The sequence below is a fragment of the Eriocheir sinensis genome, unplaced genomic scaffold, assembly GCF_024679095.1.
Source record: "Eriocheir sinensis breed Jianghai 21 unplaced genomic scaffold, ASM2467909v1 Scaffold301, whole genome shotgun sequence".
Taxonomy (NCBI): Eukaryota; Metazoa; Arthropoda; class Malacostraca; order Decapoda; family Varunidae; genus Eriocheir; species Eriocheir sinensis.
Window position 1 is genome coordinate 353,283 of NW_026111612.1, and position 6,718 is coordinate 360,000.

Genomic DNA, 6,718 nt, shown 5'->3' on the forward strand with positions numbered 1-6,718 from the left:
GACTATGAGCGTGAAGGGGGGAGGGAGATGTGGGTAATGTTAGTTCTGAATATAGGCACCTTGCCTGGGGCAACACTAATCCCGTGGTGTCAGCGGTTTTGACCATTGTCGACCCTCAGAGGCTGGCAGTGCCTCAGGGGCCAGTTCACCCCGTCTCTGTATCGCGTACGCACGTACTAGTTCTCTCTCTGTTACTTTCCATAGAATATACGGACTTAAGTTTATTCAGTGTTTGTCTATCCAATGATTACAAGTGTCGAATGCAATTAATTCTGGATACATACCCCAAAGAATTATTGATCATTTAAACCACAGAGTAAAATTAGTAGTTTATTCACCCAGTCTTATAAGGCACCATTATCGCATACAGGATCATCACCTGTCCAAATAATATAGGTAACACTTGAGGTAATTATTGTTTAGAGATTCTGATGGTGAACTAAGGGTCATAGGACAGGGTCCACTTATTAGAGGTTAACTTACGTATCTTACATCACTAATTACATTTGTAAATACCATGAACACAGGTTAACATTAACACCACACATGGCAATAAGTAGCACCCACATAATAACTGTTTCCACCCACACGGGGAAACACAGACTCCACCATTCCACACCTTAATTAAGTCCTAACTAAAACTAGTGAGTGTTTGCGCTTATCTATTGTTACCCCTGAGAATGACACACATTCTCCTCTCCTTCCTTCCTCTCTTCACACACCCTGCCACAGGCAGTCCCCCACAACGCAGCTTCAAAAGTGTTTACTGCTGCATGTTGGCCTTGGTCTGGACGACGCCCAGCTTCCCATCTGTCAGGCTTGCCTTTGGCGCACCTGAAAGGGGCGATGTCGCTAGTGAGAATCCAGTCTCAGTTATAGTATTATAGCCAAAGTGAGCTGAACACCGTGAACAGCTCTTTCCTTACCTGAAAGGGGCGATGTCGCTCGTGAGAATGAGCTCGCTCCCACAACCTAGTGCGAGGAAGGGGCGTTAGTCTCGGCCCCAAAATGCCTTGGTGTGACGTCACGGAGTGACAAACTGACCGCAGGTTAGGCCTGCTTGAGACCTGAGATTTCCTTGGTAGGCCTCCAATATCAATATAAGGTCACTGGTATTTTATTTCCATTATACATATTTACCGTTCTTCCGCAATAATTAAAAGAAGGCAGATTGCGCAGCGGACACCTGACCATGACCGGCCTTCAAAAGGTGAAGGACGCCTCAAGTCCTCCGGGCCCTGCCACGTTCAACCCAGCCCCGTGACGCCACACAGCCTTTGTGGCGCGTCCTCGCGCCTGTAGCGGCCGGCATAGGTTACGCCCTGCAGGTCCTCTCGGCGTTCCCCACCAGTGTGGCCGCGTCCACCGATACCAGCGCTCGCTACGCCACCATCGAACTGGAGCCTTCTCATCCTCGCCCCAGCCCTGGGCAGCAGCTGGCATCTTGAACTTGGCCTCACAACACTTCGACCTCATCACCGACCACTGGAGGCCTCCCTGAGCGCGGGGAGGCCTGAATAGAGAGGAGCGGCGGACCACGCTGGACGCCGTCGAGCATGCCCAGCGGAGGAGAGAAACGAGGCGTTCCGACTCCAGCACCAGCTGGACCCGGGAGCGCTCCGACGGCTCCCCATGCCCTCCTGCGCTTTCCACCGGCTCCGCCACGACGCCAGGGCTCAGGGGCCCTGCCAGGGACCCCACGCGGAGCTCCCGCCAGTCAGCGCGGCGTCACTCTGCAGGCCGTCCGCCGCCAGCCCAGCCGTTCGTCAGCTCCTGCACCACGTTGCCACCTCTCGCTGCTGCCATGGGAGAGAGAGGCGGACTACGTGACCTGCGAGCCGGCCTACACCAAGGGTGGAGAAGGCAACGATGGGGGCTCGCGACCGCTTTTCCGCCAACGACGCTGCCCAGGAAGTTCCAGGAGTCCTCTACGCAGATGAGCCCCAGATGGTGCTCGTGTGGTCCCTGCAGCCCTTCGTCGCCAGAACCTGTCCTTCTTCCATGATGGCGTCATCGCGGGCCACCTCTCGCAGCTGCCTCTCCGCTCCCTCAGGCCTCGGACGCGTCGCACATCGTCAGCCGTTCACTGTCCGCGCCTGTCGCAGCCCTGGTCAGGTGTACTGCTGTTTCCACCTTCAGCGACGACAACCCCACCAGGCCCTGGAGTCAAGATGGCGGGCCGACTTCTTCACCGCGGCTTCTGCCACTCTGAGTCGTCGTCGACCGACTCTGGCTGGCCCTCTGGTGGTCACCTGCGGCCCGACACGACGTCTGCCGCCACCATCCGCCCTTCTGAGCCTGCTCGTGAGCCCTCTGTCTGCGTCTCTCTGCCCTCTGGAGCCTGCTCATGAGCCCTCTCGTCTGCCCTCTCTTCTGCCCTCTGAGCCTGCCTGCGAGCCCTCAACTCGTCTCGCCCCTCTTCAGCGAACTGACACGCCTGCTCGCAGTGAAAGCAGTTAAACACCTCATCCAAGGTGGCCTCCGGTACTGGCCAGCAGGCGTTCGACAAAGGCCTTCTGGAGCTGCTTCACCGAATTCCACGCGCCACTCCCCGGCCCAGGTCTTGTGGCGGCTGTCCTCTGTCTCCTGTGTCCCTGCCCATGGCGACCATTCGCGAAGGAGTGGCAGGCCAGAGCCGAGAGCTTCACTGTTCACGCCGCCGCTACCCGTGCCTGAGATGCCAAGGTACGACGCCCATGCCGCCCATCCACGGGCAGGCAGGCGCGTAATCCAGGACCCAACCACGCACATGGGCACAAGTCACGGTAATGGGCGCCACGGTCGAACCTATCACGTCCGGATGCCGAGAGGCAGAGCCGGATACATCTTGTGGAGGAACCGTTCCGTTTTCCGCCGGTTCCGAGTACAGAGTCGACACCCCAGGCCGCAGAACGATCAGGCACAGTACAGGGCACGGGCAGACACGCACACCTGAAGCACACAGCTCGCGGAGCGGAGCAGCTCAACCTCACTCAGCCCAGACATGAGCGCCTCCACAACTCCTCCTCAGTTAGTCCCAACTACTGCTTTTGACTCAGCACTTCCTGCCTGGCGGTCTGGCGGCCCTGGGCCCCTCCTGTCGCCCCTCAGAGGCTGGCAGTGCCTCAGGGGCCAGTTCACCCTGTCTCTGAGCTAACATTGCACGTACAATTTCTCTCTGTTACTTTCCACAGAATATACAACTTAAGTTTATTCAGTGTTTGTCTATCCAATGATTACAAGTGTCGACAAGTACCTGACCAACAGGATTGGATGGATGTAGTTGACGAGGATGATAGAGTGAAACAGAGAAGTGACGAAAGACCTATAGACGGTAAGAAGACGGAAGGAAGAAAGGAAGTTGAGGGAAAGGGAAATAAAGGAGATGGAGTAGGAAGAGAAGAAGGAAGAGAAGGAAAGAAATAAAACTAGAGAGAAAAGAAAGAAAAGAAAGAAAGCTTGCAAAACAGATGGAAGGAAGAAGGAAAGAAGTTGGAGGGGAAGGAAAAACATTCAACAAGAGAGGAAAGATGAAAAAAGGAAAATGAATAAGAGAGAGAAATGTGGATACAGCGTGGCAGATGGAGGGAAAGAAGGAAGTAAGAGGGAAAGATTTGAAGGGAAAAGCAGGTAGAGGGAGGGAGGGGGGAAGGGAAAGGGAAAACGTCGTCCTGAGTTCATTCAACCGAAGCATTGACCACCACCATTACAAACACTGCCGCCACCGCCACCACCACCACCACCATATGCAGGAAGGGAAAACACGTGGTGGTGGTCGAGAGAGAGAGAGAGAGAGAGAGAGAGAGAGAGAGAGAGAGAGAGAGAGAGAGAGAGAGAATTTTGGTTACCCTCATTCATGTGTATGTGTTGTTTTCCCTTTTCCCTCTCGTCCTTTGCCTCCCTAACAATATTTTCGTGTGTCTCCTATTCCTCCATTCCCTCTCCCCTTTCCGAGCGGTGCCATAGGGCCGGGAACAGACGAAGATTAAAAGATAGGCGTCCCATGTCGCGCCACCTCAGTCTGGCAACGCTGTAAGGCAGGGCTCGCGGTCCACCACCTGCCTGTGCTGGGTGTGGCTGGGCGGCGGTGCTGCTGCTCCCTATCCTTCATAACGAAACGGGGGCCACGGCTTGTCATTCTCGTGTGATGACAGATATTGCTGCATGGATTATAGACAGTACTTTGGTCTTTCAGCAATTGTCAGATAATACTCAGATTTTTTAGCCCAAAGCTGGGCTAACAAAAATTGCCTTGGCCGACTATATTTCAAGTCGCCCAGGCGGGGTATTGGGAAAAGTTTTCAACTAGCAATAATCGCACCTCGGATGAACCTCATTGGTTACGATACTGCCACTGCGCAAAGCTAACATTTCTGATGTTGAGGCGACATTATATTCACCTCTGACTAACACCTCAGCAAGGTAAAATCGGTAATATGCAAAATTTTCTTTATTATTAAGTAAACATGCCTTATACGTACGTAATATGTTTTTGTAATTAGGTTTTCATATTAAAAATAGTTTTGAAAATAGAATAGATTTATAAATTATAATGATATATGGCTTAAATTATGCACGTCCATAACACCAAAGGGACCCAGTTACGTTATTTTCATATCCTGACGATTAAGTTTGATTTCCTACATCATTTGCTTGCGTATAATAACCAACTCATGATACAAAAACGCACAAATAATTAACTTAGGCTATCGAGAACAATGGTAACTGAGACACACGAGCCGCCCCGACAAAGAGACCACCGGCGCCGCCTTGAAGGGGAGACTCAGGCAGACGCGCGGCTCCGGACCAAGGAAGGCAGGGGACAGGTATCGCCACTCCCTAAGACCGCTGTAGTAAAAATTATGGCATGAACTTTTTCTATTAGGCATTATGGATCCCTTTCCGACCTGCATGACACTACGGTCGGTATTCTCAGACGCTCCGGCCTCTCACATCAACTACTTCAAGAGGCCGAAAAGGAGAATAATCGGGTTTTCATGACGGGTTCTTCACGTGCATGGTACAGAAGAAGGGTCAGACTACCACCAAGGTTATAAAACTGTCCCTGGAAATGCCAAATACGCTACGAAAGCATTGTTAAATGTGTGTGTTTGGGCGCCGCTGTGTTTAATATGACCCTACGTCTCTTCTATCCTCCTTGCTCTTCACCTTTCCCTCGGCCCAGAGATCCTCCGCCTCTTTTCATGGTTAATGCGAGGGTTTCTGATCGCTTTTGTGTTCCCGAAGCCTCGCGTGACAACCGTATATAAATTTCAGGTGATTCATTTAGGGTCTTTGATAGGTGGGAGAAGGGTGGGATAACCTACTTGTGACGCAGTGCACGCACAGTAATAAACGTTTGATTGACAATAATATCTGTAGCGTATAAAACAGGCGTACTAGAGGTGGGTGGCATTGATAGGAGTGGCTTTGACAGGTGGGAGAAGGGTGAGATAACGTAGGTATTTGTGACGCAGTGAACGTTTGATTGACTATAATATCCGTAACGTATAAAACGAGCGTACTAGAGGTGGGTGGCATTTATTTGAGGCTAAAAAATGCTATAATAGTTCCTTCCACGGGAGAGATAAATAAGAAAAAAACATTAATACTGACGATAACGCTCAGAAGTGAAAAATAAACAGCATTAATAAAAATACAATAGTAACAGCTATAATAAAACAAACAACAATAGAAATAACAATCCATAAAAATATATACATAGTCACTCTACGTAAACTCCATAGAAAAAAAAAGTAAAACTGGACAAACGAAAGACTAACGATCAAGAAAGAAAATAATGACGCCAAAAACATACAACATGATCATAATAATGCGAAGAAAATGCAACTTAATCCACAATGATAATGCTCGCCAAGAAAAATTTCTCGCAGCATTAGTTACGTTACGAAGACGGCATTAGGCTAACCGATGATGCTGACGATGATGATGATGATGAAAACAAAAAAGAAGGAAATGAGGAGAAAAATGAAAACGACTAAAACATGACAACACAGAAACAATACAGAAATTACACTAATACTAATACTCATAACACTGATAATACATAAGCAAGAAGGAAGACAAATAAAGGGAAAAAAGAACTAGTATACATGATAAAATAGAAATAATACAAAAATGATACTGATATAAATAACACTAAAACGTAACCACCACGATATATATAGAAAAAAAAATACGCACAAACAGACGGACGAGGACACACACACACACACACACACACACACACACACACACACACACATACACAAAAAACAAGTAGATACAGACCGGCAGACAGACACAAAGGCAAACATTAAAGAAAGACACACACACGAACCATGAGAAACCCAGACAGACAGACAGACAGACAGACACGAAAAAACAAATACACAGACACACACAGACACAGACAAAGGAATACAGGCTGAGACAAGAAGGTCACCATGATGCAATAGTCTCGAGCTGGCTTCTCGCTCTCTCTCTCTCTCTCTCAGTGGAGGAGCTAGAAGCGTCAATAAGCCAGGTGGCAAAAAAATAATTGACACTGACCTAACGGGTTGAGAGAGAGAGAGAGAGAGAGAGAGAGAGAGAGAGAGAGAGAGAGAGAGAGAGAGAGAGAGAGAGAGAGAGAAGCAAACGACTGAATTTGTTACCGCATTTTTGCTGTCTAGGTTTCCTTTTAGTATTAAAATAATAATAATAATAATAGTAATAATAATAATAATAATAATAATAA

At 49.0% G+C, this 6,718-nt stretch overlaps 1 non-coding gene across 1 annotated transcript; it reads right to left on the bottom strand.

Moving 5' to 3' along the window:
- Nucleotides 1-4,204: 4,204 nt before the first annotated feature.
- LOC126991583 (U4 spliceosomal RNA) lies at nucleotides 4,205-4,345 on the bottom strand. The gene has a single exon (XR_007745684.1). It is a non-coding gene; the product is annotated as a U4 spliceosomal RNA (small nuclear RNA).
- Nucleotides 4,346-6,718: the final 2,373 nt, after the last annotated feature.